At 39.2% G+C, this 16,341-nt stretch overlaps 1 protein-coding gene across 1 annotated transcript in view; it reads left to right on the plus strand.

Moving 5' to 3' along the window:
• Positions 1–6,874: 6,874 nt before the first annotated feature.
• Eif4g3 (eukaryotic translation initiation factor 4 gamma, 3) overlaps positions 6,875–16,341 on the plus strand; it is a 190,803-nt gene continuing 181,336 nt past the window's right edge. Inside the window, exon 1 of the mRNA XM_013032571.1 lies at positions 6,875–6,956. The gene's annotated coding sequence lies outside the window, so the exon portion shown is untranslated. The remainder of the gene's footprint in view (positions 6,957–16,341) is intronic.

Genomic DNA, 16,341 nt, shown 5'->3' on the forward strand with positions numbered 1-16,341 from the left:
TTTTTTCTTTTTTGCTTCTGTGGTGCTGAGGAATTGAACCCAGGGCCTCAGGCATGCAAGGCAAGCATTCTACCACTGAGCTACCTTCCCAGCCCCCTAAATGGGTTCTTTTACCACTCAGCTATTCCTCCAGCACTTTTTTTTGTTTTAATTCTTAATAACACGCAGTATTTTTAGGCAGTCTCATCCAAATCCTAACCAGGTTCAACTCTGCTTAGCTTCTGAGATCAGATGCGATGGGCACATCAGCGGTGAAATGGCCATGGAGCTGATTTTTAATCTTATCAGAAGATGAACATTTTATTTGAAATGTTAAAGGGAAATGATGAGTTTAATTGTAACTATAGCTTCATACATAATTTTGGAATAGGCTATCTGTCAAATTTAGTTCAATGATGACAACTTCCTTTACTATTTCAGTTGGCTAATTTTTGGCATTGAGCAAAGTAGTTGTGATGCATTTACTATTTTCAAAGCAAATATATATTGTACTGAGATGAGTCTGTGTGAATGTTATTTATTCATTAGTGAAATGTTGAATGAGACCTTATACTGTTAGTTTTGTTAGCCTTCTTTGGTTATGTGGCCTCTTAAAAAATGCCTGACCAAAAAGAAAAAAAAAGTCTTTCTTAATTGAAACATTTCTGATGTCTTTTCAAGAAAAATAGAATTATCATTTCTGGAGTCTAAACAGAAGACAAAGATATGATTTCTTCTGTAATTTTCTGAATGAACTAGATTACAAAGATCAACTTGAAATAGAAATACAAGTCCTGGAGATTCTTTAATAGTAAAGTGTGATGTAGTATAAGTAAGCAAGGTACATGGAGTTCTTTTCTGTTAATAGACAAAGACCTAGTAGCTAAATACTTGGAAAGCTTTTCAATGGTCTTGTGACCTTAGGTCTTACTCTAGCCAAGCTGCTGAGGAGATATCCCTTAAAGAAGCTGAACTCCCATCCTCCCACGTCTCTTGCTAAAAAAAAAAAAAGCCTATATACTGGGACACTGAAAGGACTGGCATTGACCAGAGGACAAAGAGTGCTTTCATCCTTGGGTTAGCCAGAGCTGTTGTGATGGGCCTTTGTTAGGGCTTGCACCAGTGCTTTCTCTCTTACCACCCATTGTTCAGACTTTGTAGCAGCAGCTATATCATTTTGAGAATTTTACCTCCTTACTTATTTAGAAAAAAAGTTGCAAAAGGAAGATTCAATTTCTTGAATAATACAAAGCAAAGCTTTGCTATTGCTTATTTGGATAAGGAATGTGCTGTATTGTAGCCAGGTGCTATAGTACAAGATGTGGTCTTGTTAAAATTGCAATCAAAATTAAATTTTTTGCTATAGCTGGTTGTGTGTATGTGTATGTGTCTGTGTGTGTCTGTGTCTGTGTGTGTGTGCTGGTCCTGGGGCTTGAACTCATGGCCTGGTATGGTCCTGAGCTTTTTTGCTTAAGGCTAGTGCTCTATCACTTGAGCCACAGCTCCATTTTTGGCTTTTTTGATGATTAATTGGAGATAAAAGTCTCACAGACTTTCCTGTCTAGCTTAGCATGGAACCATAATCCTTAGATCTCAGACTTTGGAATGACTAGGATTACAGGTGTGCACTACCAGTGCTTGGCCGTATGGTATCATACCAGACTCATTATTGCAAGAATCTTCCACTGTGTCTGGTGGAATTTGGGTTCATGTTCTTAGGTTATTTCAGCTAATACGAAATGGAGAATTTTTTTTCCCCAGTATTGGAGTTTGAACTCAGGGCCTTGCACTTTCTTAGCTTGCCTGCTTGATCCACACTGCCAACACAGCTTTTTGCCAGTTATTTTTGGAGATGAGTCTCTGAGACTTGGCTACAGATCAAGATTCTCCAGATCTTAGCCTACTAGTATTATAGGCATGAGCCATGAGCCATTAGTTCTTATCTTTTTTTTTTTTGTATTAGAATCCATTAGTTAACAAATGGGTTGATTATGACATTTCCATGTAAGTACATAATTTATTCCAATCAGTTACATTCCTCATAATACTTTCCAGCTTTTTTCTTTCTGGTTGTGGCCTGGGTGCCGTCCCTGACCTCTTCAGTTCAAGGCAAGCACTCTACCACTTGAGCCACAGCGCCACTTCTGGTTTTCTGGTGGTGAATTGGAGATTAGCTAAAGGAATGCAATCCAATGTATCAGTTTTTCCTTTTTCTTTTTTCTTTCTTTTTTTGTGACTGTCCTGGGGTTTGAACTCAAGGCTTGAGTGCTGTCTCTTTGCTCAAGGCTGGCACTTTACCAGTTGAACCACAACTCGACTTTCAGCTTTTTGGTGGTTAATTGGCTATAACAATATTTGTTTCTATGACTTTATCAGCTGTGTTTGAGGCAGTATGTGTACTCTTTTGGGAGATCTGACTTGGGTGTCACATTGATTTTATCATTCTTCACATGAGTAACAGTCCCTATTTTAAAAAACTTCAGAATTTACTTATGAATTTTTCAACCAGAGATCCTTCCAGAAAGTACTTATCTAGCTGGATAAAGGATATTAACATAGGAAATAATGAAAGAAAAAAAAGTGTCTAAATAGCGTGTTTTCATATAAGATAGTATTTATTGAATACCTACTATAAAGTAATTTAATCTTTACAATAGTTATTTAAAATAGGCTCTTGCTTTATAAAAGCCCAGGCTATCCTGGTAGTTCACCCTGTATTTCAGTCTGTTCTTGAATTCACTTCTTACTCAGCTTCCTGATTGCTAGGGTTTCCTGTCTCCTTTTACCAAAAAATGGATAGATAGGCTCATCAAGGCTAAGTAAAGGGAAGCAGCATCTGATCTTTTGTTTCAAAGTAGAGAAACAAAGAATCTAACCCAGGTTATAACTGGGAGTTGAAACGATTTAGATTAGTGGAGGCAGAAGGGAGCAAACTGGAAGAGACTGGTATTTATTTTTATTTGGAAGAGGTTTCATTATAAGGGGTAGAAACAGGGGATCCCAGGTAGTGGTGGTAGTTGAACCACAGGCTTTGGATTTGGAGGGAATTTTGGGAGCCAGTGATTGTTCATAGATACATTGCTGTTCAGGAAGGTTGGTTTGATGTAGTACATAGTAAATTGAAGAGAAAGAGGCACTAGTTAAAAAACTTCATGCAGCTTCTGATAAGGAGAGTCCATAAAAAAAGAAATTAAGATGTGAATTGGGAAATGGGAAGGGAAGAATGGCTTTTACAAATACTTAAAAAGAGCAGATTGAATTTTGGGCCTGCAATATCCCATTTTTACATTAGTAACTGGACCCTTAGTATGTGAGGGTGGAGGTGGTGTAAGATTTTTCTTTTAAATGCATTACAGCTTATTGATACACCTTGCTTTTTGGACCGAATCTTCATCTCCATGAGGGTTATTGATAAAAATGTAATCTGATTGGCCTTGGAGCAAAGGTGGAAGTTGCATGATGGGAAAGAGTACTTGGAATGTATTTCTGTTTTTGTTTTTTCAAGTCCTGGGGCTTCAGGGCCTGGGTACTGTGCCTGAGTTTCTTTTGCTGAAGGCTAGCACTCTACCACTTGAGCCACAGCTCCACATCTGACTTTTTGGTGACTAATTGGAAATGAGTCTCATGGATTTTCCTGCCTAGACTGGCTTCAAACCATGATCCTTAAATCTCAGCTTTCTGAGTAGCCAGTGGCTAGGATTACAGGCAGGAGTCACTGATACTGAGCAACATTCTTTTTTCTTTTTGGTTTGGTCTTGGGGCTTGAACTCTGGGCTTGGGTGCTGTCCTTGCACTCTTCTGCTCAAGGTGAGTGCTCTACAGCACCACTTCCAGTTTTCGAGTCGTTTATTGGCGATAAGAGTTTCATGGACTTTCCTGTCCAGGCTGGCTTTGAACTGTCATTCTCAGATCTCAGTCTCCTGAGTAGGTAGGGTTACAGGCAGGAGCGACCGGCGCCCTGCTGCAACATTCTTTATTTGTGAACAAGGAGGAAGCATGGTTGGTACTGCACAATATAATTGTTTCTTTAGAAATCTTTTAACTGATAATATAAATAGAATGATAGAATAATATAAAAGAAGAATCCTAAACTTCTGTTTGTAAGGTTAAAAGGTTGCTCAGCTTTTTGGGCATAGTATTGATAAATTGAGAATTTAGTCTTATATCTGGAGAATGAGTCCTTTCTGCAAAAAAGCAGTTCCACTGGGCACTGAAGAAGAAAGCCTGGCTTGATTTTCCACCATCTATGAGACTATACTGCAGAATTCCAATGAAAAGTTTTTATTTTTAAGCTAAGGCATAGTTTTTATTCAGAAAGAACTGACAACTTTATATTAAGGACTTCTGAAATTTGTTAGACTCATATTTCGTGTGTGTGTGTGTGTGTGTGTGTGTGTGTGTGTGTGTGTGTGTGTAGTTTGGGTGAATCAGTTCTTTAGTGGACCTAGTGCCCAGGCCTGGAGTTCACGCCCCATGACTGCCATACATACATACATAAATGAGGAAGCTGGTGGTTCTACACTGGAAAAAATGATAGCAACAAAATAAACCCAAACAAACAAAAAACTAATAAAAAAGTTGTGTTTGCTCTTCCTGTGTAGTTAGCAATTTCTATCTGATGTTACTATTATTTTCCTTAATATTTCTTGGATTTTTTTTTTTTTTTTGGTTGGTCATGGGGCTTCAACTCTGGGTCTGGGCACTGTCCCTGCGCTCTTCAGCTCTCAAGCTCTACCGCTTGAGCCACAACACCACTTGCGGTTTTCGAGTGGTTTATTGGAGATAAGAGTCTCACAGACTTTCCTGCCCTTTCCTGCCCGGGCTGGCTTTGAACTGAGATCCTCAGACCTCAGCCTCCTGAGTAGCTAGGATTACAGGCATGAGCCACTGGCCCCGGCTTCTTGGATATTTTCTATAGATAGTAAAAGTAGTAGATTCCCATTATGGGCCTAAAATTTTGGGATTTATGTAATTATATTTGTTTTCAGTTTCTATGACTTTATCAGGAACAGTTTTTCAGAGATTGATCTCAGCACATTAAGAAATGTGAAATACTGTGTTTTTTAGTTTCTGTGGAAAAATAAGTATATAATTTCATATTGGGTTAAAATGCTGGGGTTATGGGCAGATATTTGTGGTGGTAATTTTCTCTTAACTGCTAAGCAATCCATTTTTCAGTTCCCTCATCCTTAACTCATCTATCCAGAATTCCTAGAGGACCTGTGCAGCAGCCCCCGGAGGATCGGATCTTCCCTCCCACTGTCTCAGCAGTCTACAGCACGGTAAGCTGTCAATCATACTGTGTCTTCTTTTGCATGAGAACTGGGTTTACAGTGTTTGTTATACTGACACAGTAGGTTTTGGCAAAAGGTTCAAGAGTAGAATTAACTGTGTGTGTGTATGTGTGTGTGTGTGTGTGTGTGTGTGTGTGTCATTATCTCAATCAAAGAAGTATAGGTGATAAGACATTATAATAGATTGGTTGTACATGCCCTCCTCTTTTCCATAAATATTAACATCTTGCCTTATATTGTGATCTTTTGCTTTTCTTGCAGTATTGGCGTTTTAACCTAGGACCTATTTACAACTTGCAATGAGTTTATTGGCACATCAGCTTATTATAAAAGTAAATGCTAAGGGCTGGGAATGTGGCTTAGTGGTAGAGTGTTTGGCTAGCATGCCTGAAGCCCTGGGTTCTGAAGCCCTGGGTTCTATTCCTTAGTACCATATAAACAGAAAAGGCCAGAAGTGGCACTGTGGCTCAAGTTGGTAGAGCTCTATCCTTGAGCCAAAGAAGCTCAGGGACAGTGCCCAGACTGAGTTCAAGCCCCAGGACTGGCAAAAAAGTACAGGTTAAGCCTATAGTTGGGCAAAATTATAACCAATAATATATTGGTTATGCATTATAAGTAAATTGCTTGCCTTGTGTTTGGTTCAGGTTTATTGAAGTAAAATTTATATAAAGTAAAATTCACTTGTAATGTTTTGCTGTATAAGTCTTAAACATACAGTCATTTAATTCTCAGTAATCAAGATACAGAAAAGTTTCTCATCTTTTGCCCTTTTGTAATCATCTCCTTTTCACAACTGTTTTCCTTTTTATTCATTTTTACAAAATGACATACAATTTGTCTGAATTAATTAACTTAGCATATTTCTTTTGTTAAAGTTTCTGATTTTAAGATACTATGCTTCAAAGGGAGATGAGGATATCAGTAAGACCAGCGCAATAAGCAGGGATTATTCTGGTTAAAATATAATATATACACATGTGAAATTGGTGAAAAACTCAACAAACAAAAAGAATATTTTCTCAAATTGATGAAAATGTTTATATGTGCTTTTCTAAGAATTCTATTTTTTCACTTTTGAAATAGAAATTGTAAAGCAGAAAAATGGATTTTTAAAAATGAGTTAAGGGCTAGCTGGATGGAAATGGTGTTCTCACATGCATTAATCTTAGGCCCTTGTGAAACAGATTAGGCAGATTGTGATTGAGGGCCAGCCTGGCCAAAACACTAGTGGGATCCTGTCTCAGTCGATAAGCTGGGCATATAAACCAGGCATATAAGCTGGGCATAGGGGCATCTCTTTGATACCGGCTATGTGAGGGGTTTGATGTCTGAGGCTAGTCCTGAGAAAGACACTGGAGATACTTCCCGAGAAATAACTAGAGCAAAAAAAAAGTTAGAGGTCTGACTCAAGTCAGAGAATGCCTGCTGAGCAAGTTTGTAATCCCTAGTACTGGGTCTACTGGTGCAGGGGAAAGACCAGTTCAGCTATATTTAATAATAATGGGTCATCAGTAGATTCTCAGTGTTCTCAATGAAGTTTTGATTTCCCTTTAGGTTACACAAGTAGCAAGACAGCCTGGAGCCCCAACACCTTCCCCTTATTCAGCCCATGAAATAAACAAGGGGCATCCAAATCTCTCTGCAACGCCCCCGGGACATGCATCGTCCCCTGGACTCTCTCAAGTAAGAAACTATGTAAAAACATTCCTGGTTTTGTAGAGCACACTTCAAAAAAGTAAGATAAAGGATTGCTTAAAGAGTGATTTTTATGTGTGTGTGTCGGTCATAGGGCTTGAATTCTGGGCCTAGGTGCCATCCCTCAGTTCTTCAGCTCAAGGCAAGTGCTCTACCACTTGAGCCACAGTGCCACTTCCAAAGAGTAATTTTTATTTATTTATTTATTTATTTGGGTCCGGTCGTGGGCCTGAACTCTGAGCCTGGGCGCTGCTCCTCAGCTCTTCAGCTCAAGGCTAGTGTTCTACCACTTGAGCCACAGCGCCACTTCCGGCTTTTTTCTTTTTGCTTATGTGGTGCTGAGGAATCGAACCCAGGGCCACAAGCATGCAAGGCAAGCGCTTTACCACTGAGCCACCTTCCCAGCTTCAGTAATTTTTATTTTTGCATTTTTTCAGACACCCCTCCTGAAGTGACCACTAACAATTTTATACTTTTTGCTTTGGAATGATGAAAATTTTGTTTCCCAGGGGTTGGAGGTGTGGCTTATTTGGTTGAATGTTAGCCAGTAAGCAAAAATGTCAAGATACCAAATTTGAATCCCTATTTTGTACCAAAAAGAAAACTTTCCCTCTGGTTAAGAAATTAGAATAGGGGCTGGGAAGGTGGCTTAGTGGTAGAGCGCTTGCTTTGTATTACAATGTTTACTAGAAATACCCTTTGGGTCACTTAATTAGCTTTTCAGTTTTTAATCTACTATGGTTTCTCTACCTCTCTTTTTGTGGAAAGTTGGTGATTATTTTCTACACTTAAGAAAAGAAGTTGTCTTTTTCTCTTAAGTAACTTCGGTGAAATTTTTTTGTTAGTTGGTTTTGTTTTTTTATTTGAAAGTGGGTTATTGGAATTTGTTAGGCTTAAACTTTTTTTTTTTTCCTTTTCTTGTCCTGGGGCCTGACCTCAGGGCCTGGGCATGGTCTCTGAGCTTCTTTTCTTCAAGGCTAGCACTCTACCACTTGAGTCTCAGCATTACTTGCAGCTTTTTCTGTAGGCCTAAATTTTTATGTTTACCTATAGGGAACTATAAGCAAGCTGTTATTTATCAGGGACAAAACAGACATTGAGAGGACAAAGAGGCAGTGAAGATGTCATTGTGTGTTCCTTGTTACTTTAAGCTGTTTCCCAGTTTGAGGTTTATCTCTCACCATCTAACTGGCCATGTTTTTTTGTTTGTTTGTTTTTTTAATGCTTCAAAGCTAGCTAGACTTGCAAAAGCCATTATTGGAATGAAGAGAGTATTTAAGAACTACTCTTTTTAGAGATGAAGTAACTTTTGTAACATTTTTTACATTTTGCTTTTAAATTTTAAGCATTTTTGAGCTTAGAATTGGTGATTATAAGTTAGAGACTGGTTACTGATTGTTTTTAGGCTACAGAATGTTGAGAAGAGTGAGCTGAGGTTGTAGCTCAGTGGTAGAGCACCAGCATGGAATCTTTATAAAAGAAATTGAAGGGGCGGAAAAGGTGGCTTAGTGGTAGAATGCTTGCTTAGCATGCATGAGACCCTGGGTTTGATTCCTTGGTATCAAGTAAATACAAAAAATAAAATTATTTAACAAAGAAATTTCAGCTGGGTGCTGGTGGCTCACGCCTGTAATCCTAGCTAGTCAGGAGGCTGAGATCTGAGAATCTTGGTTCAAAGCCAGCTTGGGCAGGAAAGTCTATGAAACTTATTATAAGGTCCATTCTTGGTCAGCGAACAGACCTTGCCCAGTACCTGCTTTACCTAGGCAACTGGGACACCTGGAAGAGGTCACATCCTGCTTCAGCTGAGGTCACATCTTAATCTGATGTGGCCACACCTTTCTCCCACCTGGTCCCACCTCTTACCTGGTCCCACTTCCCTTTACCTGGACACACCTTTCCCCGCCCCTACCCTATATAAGGCCTAACTCAGGGCCAGACGCGCTCTCCTTTTTGCCAGCCGCGTGGAGTGCCAACCTTGCCTGGTCCCAGCAGGTCTACTGAATAAACCTACCCCTTACCTGAATACCACGTGCATGGTGCTGTTCTTACTTGGCTACCTCTTTTTAAAAACCTAACACTTATCTCCAATAAACCACCAGAAAACTGGAAGTGGCGCAGTAGCTCAAGTGGTAGAGCACTGGCCTTGAGCTGAAGAGCTGAGGGACAGCGCTCAGGCCCAGAGTTCAAGCCCCACAACCGACCAAAAAAAAAAATAAATAAAAAAGAAAGAAATTGCAATTTTTCCAAATCATGATTTGACTAGTCCTATTAAGAACTATATGAACTAATTTGTCATGGATTGAGTCCTGTGTTTAAACTTGTTCTAAATCATTTCTGTGTAATTTAGAGTTTTGAATATTGAAGACATGGTAAAATGAGTTCTTAATTGTTTAAATGTAGTTCTTGTGTTGGTCTTTTATCATCGAACAGAACCACCCAACCAATAATTAAGGTGTAGTAGGTTAAGTCTGATCAAGAGAAAAAATATACAGCAATTTGAATAGGGAGATTTTAATAAGGATTATTAAGTATAACTGATTTTGAGTCATGATATTTGACAAAAAGAACTTTCAAGAATGGCATATTTATGTAACAGTTGCACATCCTAGATCTGAGATAGTTCTTTACATTCTAGGGCTTTGCCAAGGGTGTGGCTCACCTAATGGTAGAAAATTCACTGTGATTCTGTACTAATAGAACTTACTGAAAGTCCTTTCTCTGGAACCCTGCTAGAAATGTGCTGTGTGGAATGTTAAGAAAGCTCATCACTGGTTTCCTGTAGCCAATTGCTCCTGTTGTACACAATGACTCAAGGCTTTTACAGCTTCTCTTCTGCCAAAGATAATTGAATTAACATTAGATTTTCTAGATTATGAGTCCCAAATGGTAGAGCATCTTGTGCTGCAATCTGGACTTGCTGTAGAATTTCTTTTGTCCTCTTCCTTTTCAAAATTGCGATCTTCTGCATTGATGAAGCAGGTCAATCAAGGTAGCATACTCGTCTATACTATTCGTTGCTTTCAAAAGCCAAAAAGAAGATGGGTAAAATCTTGTTCTGCTGCTGCTGTTTCCTCCTGTTCCTCCTTTCTCCTCCTTTTTTTAGTAGTATTTAGTATTGGATGAGGGACTATTCCCTGAACACTGGGCTAAGATCTTGATTTTTTTTTTTTTTTGATGAAACATGATATAGTTTGCTCAGCCATGTCGCTGAAACTTACAGGAAATCTATGCTTTGGAACCTGCTAGAATCCTTCCTGCTGTGGTACTGAAGGAACACTGTTCATAGGGAGGTTTCTCAGAAGAGGCTCTCTGTTATAAACCTTGTGGAGAATACCAGGAACAGCAATTGGCTGCTGGTACTGCTGCCTGCTGTGTACTGCAATGGAAGCCTGGCACTGAAGAAGCTGGTCACGGAAGAAGCCACATTCTAAAGAATCTTGTCTGTTCTGCAGGAGCCTTTTCCAAATCCTTAGGAACCAGGAGGCAAAACCCTCTTTTCAGTATTCTACTTTGCCTCTACTGACAAAGTTAACACACTTACCAAATAAAACGTTGAAATAGATCCATTTTCATATCACAATGAAGTTTTAGCTGAAATTCAAACCAACTAATAATGGGCATGTAGGGAGCTGTTTTTCCAATTGTTTCAATTCACATAGTTGTCCCAAAAGCACTTTAGTTTTCTGAAAGTCAAAGTTTCTTTCTTTCTTTCTTTCTTTCTTTCTTTTTTTTTTTTTTGTGTCTGGTCGTGGGTCCTGAACTCTGGGCCTGGGCACTGTCCCTCAGCTCTTTCAGCTCAAGGCTAGCGCTCTACCACTTGAGCCACAGAGCCATTTCTGGCTTTTTTCTTTTTGCTTATGTGGTACTGAGGAATCAAACCCAGAGCCTCAGGCATGCAAGGCAAGAGCTCTACGACTGAGCCACCTTCCCAGCCCTGAAAGTCAAAGTTTCTTATGAAGGCTGTTGAATGGTTGAATGGTATAAGTTGTTAGTCTATCCTGTGTGTCATTTACCAACTTCCTTAAAAAAAAACAGGGAAGTAGGTCTGTTATGTCTTTCTTCTTTTTCCTCCTTTTTCTCCTCCTACATTTCTGCTTTCCTCCTCATCGTTTTTCTTTCTTCTTCTTCTTTTTTTTTTTTTTTTTTTTTTGGTCCTGGGGCTTGAAATCTGGGCCTGGGTGCTATCCCTGAGTCTCTCTTTGCTCAAAGCTAGTGCTGTACCACTTGAGCCACAGCACCACAGCTTTTTTTTTTTTTTTCCTGAGTGGTTTATTGGAGATAAAGAGTCTCACGGACTTTCCTGCTCCAGCTAGCCTTGAACCACAATCCTCAGATCTCAGCTTCCTGAGTAGCTAGGAGTACAGATGTGAGCCACTGATGCCCAGCTTCTCCCCTTCCCTCCCCTCCTCTTCCCTCCCTCCCTCCCTCTCTTCTCTCTCCTCCCTCCCTCCCTCCCTCCCTCCCTCCCTCCCTCCTGCAGTTTAATAAATGCTTATTAATATTCTCTTAGTTGAAGATGTGTTAGCAGTGAGATAACTAATCAAACATCCTGTAACTTGAGTAGAGCCTTTTATTTTGGGTCAAAATTCATAATATGATCCTCTTATGGAACTCATGGATGAATGGATCCACAAGCCAAAGAAATACCTAAGATTTTGTCAGTTTTTATGATGTCTTTTTCTACCTGTTGAGTGGATTGTTTCATAGATGGCCACTCATTAGGGGATGTTTTGTTTCCTTTACATAGGACAGAAAGAAGTACACCATACAGATGTCCTTGTCTGTTCATGGTCAGTGATTTCTAGACACTGTATTATATTAACTAAGACTTTGTTACTCCAAATCTTATTACTCCTTTTTTTTTTTTAAGTCGGTCATGGGACTTGAACCAAATCTTATTACTCTTGATTATGCTATGACTGCCATCCTTTTATCATTTAACTTTTTTTTTGGTCCATGGGGCTTGAACTCTGGGCCTGGGCATTGTCCCTGAGCTCTTCATCTCAAGGCCAGCCCTCTACTTTCTGGTAGTTAATCAGAGATAAGAGTCTTATAGACTTTCCTGCCTGGGCTGGCTTTGAACCGCAATCCTCAGATTTCAGCCTCCCAAGTTGCTAGGATTACAGGTGTGAGCCATTGGCACCCAGCTAACTTCAAATTTTGATATGCAGTTGTCCATACCTTTTCACGAAAATATGTAATTATATATACTGTTTCAGCTAGAATTAATTAGGAATTAAAAAGGAATGTTTTCTTTTTTTTTCCTGGTCCTGGGGCTTGAACTCAGGACCAAAATCTAATGAGTCTTGTCTGGGCTGCAGGAGCCTTTTCCAAATCCATAGGAACCAGGAAGCAAAACCCTCTTTTCAATATTCTACTCTGCCTCTACTGACAAAATTTAACACAATTGCCAAATAAAATGTTGAAATACTGTCCCTGAGCTGCTTCGGCTCAAGGTTGGCATTCTGCCACGTGAGCCACAGTGCCACTTCTGGCCTTGAATTTGGCTTAGACCTTAATCCTTTTACTTACACCTCCTGCATAGCTTTGTTTAAGAAACCAACATGTCTGACTTGTTGATTGAAATGGGTTCTTAAATTAGTTACTCGGAAGCTTAAATTAGTTACACGGGAGGATTTCATAGTTCTATCTCCACATCTGTTGTATTCATTTGATCTCATTTTTTGCTCAGTTTTTGCCTGGCTGGCCTCGAACTGTGATCTTTATGATATTTCTCCATCTTTCTTAGTAATTTGGATTTCCAGGTATGTTTTTGTTTTTGGTGTACTGAACTTAGAGCCTGAGCTCTTGCTCAGCTTTTTTGCTCATAGTTGGTGTTCTATCACTTGAGCCACATGTCTCCTGTTTAGCTTTTGTAGCTGGTTCATTTGAGATAGTCTTGTGTACTTTTCTGCCCGTTGGTTTAAACTGTGATCACAACGTGTCCTATGTAACTATGATTATAGGTTTAACCACTCTTGGAGGAAGACCATCCTGCCTGCCCTCCTGCCCCCCTGCCCCTCTGCCCCCCTGCCTGCCTGCCCACTTGCCCAGTTGCCCGCCTGCCCTCCTTCCCTCCCTCCCTCTCCTTCCTCCTTCCCTTCCTTCCTTCCTTGTACTAGGGAACAAATCCAGGACAGTTTACTTGCCAGGCAAATGCTTTGCTGCTGAGCTACACCCAGCCCTTCTTTCTTTTCTGAATTGGATGTTTTTTGTTGTTGTTGATTTGTTCAGTCCTTGAGCTCTTCAGCTCAAGGCGAGTGCTCTTTCACTTGAGCCACTGCGCCACTTCTGGTTTTCTGGTGGTTAATTGGAGATAGGAGTCTCATGGACTTTCCTGCCCAGGCTGGCTTTGAATCATGATCCTCAGATCTAAGCCTGCTGAGTAGCTAGGAATGTGAGCCCCTGGCACGGATGTTCAGTTTTTGAGCACTCTTTGTTGAAAACTCTGTCATTTTCCATTGACTAATCTTGTCATACTTGTCAAAAATCATCAGACCATATGTGTGAAGGTTTATTTCTGTGAAGGTTTATTTCTGTTACCTGTTCTTTTCTATTTGTCATTTGCCAGTTCTATACTGATTTAATTGCTGAAGTTTTGTAAAGTCAAATATCTGAAATATTTGAGACTGAAGTGTTTTATACTTGAGAGATTTTTGGATTATGAAATAATTGAATAGAATTTACTGGTTGAAAATCCTTAATCCTAAAATCTGAAATGCTCCACAATCCATGCTTTAGACTTCAGATCTGTGTTTTAAAAAACCCTTTTGAGGGGGTGAAGAGGGGGAAGGAGAAGGATTGGGATTGGGGGGGAGGGGGGAGGCTGGGAAGGGATGTGAAGGGTAAACAAAAGGAGGAGGCTGCAATGCTTGGTAAGAAATGTACGCATTATCCTGCCCATGTAATTGTAACCCCTCTGTACAGTATCTTCACAAATAAAATAAAAAAAAAACTCTCTTGAGTTTTTTCTACTGTACTTTGACAACATAGTTTTCTTCTTACACCCATGTATGGGATTTTTCTCCTAATTTGAACACATCCTATCATCTGGGTATTACATAACTGTTTAGTTTTTTTATTTTATTTTTTGTGCCAGTCCTGGAGTTTGAAGCTGGGGTCCGAGGCTAGTGTTCTACCACTTAAGCCACAACTCTCCTTCCAGCTTCTTTTGGTTGTTAATTGGAGATAAGAGTCTCATAGACTTTCCTGCCCAAGCTGGCTTCAAATTACAACCTCACATCTCAACCTCGTGAGTAGCAAAGATTATAGGCATGAGCCACCTGCACCCTGCTACTAAATTCAGGCTATAAATTATAATTCTTAAATCCTCCTACGATTTGATCAGTTTGTAATTGAGGCTCACAGAACTCAGGGAGACATTATATTTTACAAGCTTATTGCAAAGGATGTTTTAAAGATATAAACAAACAGCTAGATGAAGAAATACACATGACCTGGTCTGGATGCTCATAATTGCAGGGATTTCTATTCTTATGGTTGTAAGTAAAGTGACAACAGTATGATTGCTATGGGGACTTAGGGAATCAACATTTAGCCCTCCCCTTTGGCCTATGATGTTTGAACTAACTTTCAGTCTTGGAGAAACTTGTCTTGGCATTAGAGTATGAGCTGGGTTGTCATATTGTAGAATAAAGCTAAGGGGTGAATAGTTTTCTGAGAACTGGTATATTACAAACACCATCCTAATGGATAAATTCATCATTGTTCAGTGAAGACTGCAGTGTTTAAATTTTGAGCTGCTTACAAAGAACACAGAAATGGTGGTACCTGTAAACAGTGTTAACTTTTCTCCATACAATGTTGCCATTCAACAATAAGAAAGAGACAGTGGTTTTCAAATACCATCAGAATCATATGTTATCCTATTTTGGGGCTTGAACTCAAGGCTGACTCTCTTATCCTTGAACAACACCTTTATTTTTTGACCTTTTTTGCTGGTTAATTCAATGTAAGAGTCTTAGGGATTTGTAGGCCTAGACTGGTTTTAGCTCCAGATCCTCAGATGTCAGCCTCCTGAGTAGCTAGGATTGGGCCTTTCTTTCTTCTCTCTCTCTTTTTTTTTTTTTAATAATGTGGTTGAAACATGGTTTGGTTATTGCTATTGTTGTTTTTCTGTGTGTGATGCTGAGGAATCAAAACCAGGGCCTCATGCATGCGAGGCAAGCACTCCACTGAGCCACCTTCCCAGCCCCCATTGGGCCTTTCTTATTAGAAAAAGTTGACCTTCTTAATTGAAAAGCCATTTCTTTCTAGTAGCTTATGAGCTATGGATAGTTAACTTTAAAAAAATTACTTTATTCTTATGATAAGATGATATACAGAGGGATTAAAATTATTTGAGTCAGGTAATGAGCACATTTCCTTTTGTATAGTATTTTCTGTTCCCTCACTCTTTCTCAGCCCCTCTGATCTCCACCTACAAGTTGTATAGTTCACTTTCATAAGTATCAAGTGAGCTCCACTGCTGTACTTTTTCACATTTTCCCCCTCAAGTTCTGTATAATTAAACTTTTTGTTTTTATTTATTTATTTTTATTGTGAAGATACTGTACAGAGGGGTTACAATTACATGGGCAAGATAATGAGTACATTTCTTATCAAGCATTGTAGACTCCTCCTTTGTTTCCCCTTCTCATCCCTTCCTATCCTCTCCCCCCCACTCTAATTAAACTTTTTATTGGTAATTCACTTGTTTGTACTCAAGTTCTTTTTGTAGTATTGATAATATATGCTAACTTATTTTGGTGATTAAACCAAATAATAGCTTGACAGATACTGTATAATTATTCCTTCAATTCAAGTGAGTAACAGATTCCATGCAATCAAATCTTTATGGATTATAAAGCTCAAGTACAGTGGTTTTCAAACTTTTTGAAGCAGCAAAAGAAGTTGCTATATGACTAGTAATACCTGATAAATAGTAAATTCTCAATCCTTAATGAATGAAAATTAGCTCTAAATGAAAATTTCCAAAAATATTACCATTTGGCTTTGCAGTGTGATTGTTGTATTTGGGTTAATAGAGAAGTCTTTTGTGACTGGTACTGTTAACATTATTGTAAAATTTAATGATAGTTTATTTTATATGTACAAGCTTAATAAAGTTTATTTTATATGTACAAGCTTAACAACAACAATAGCAAAAAGAACAAAATAGTTGATTTAAGGCCCTTAGCTCCCCCACCCCCCCCAGGAAAGGTAAGGTCCTGCAGGGTACCTGTGGCTCACACCTATAATCCCAGCTACTCTGGAGGCTGAGATCTGAGGTTTGTGATTTGAAGCCAGTCCAGGCAGGAAATCCTGTGAGATTCTCCAATTAACTACTAAAAAAACCAGAAGTGGAGGG

Source organism: Dipodomys ordii, unplaced genomic scaffold (genome assembly GCF_000151885.1).
Source record: "Dipodomys ordii isolate 6190 unplaced genomic scaffold, Dord_2.0 Scaffold6, whole genome shotgun sequence".
Classification (NCBI taxonomy): domain Eukaryota; kingdom Metazoa; phylum Chordata; class Mammalia; order Rodentia; family Heteromyidae; genus Dipodomys; species Dipodomys ordii.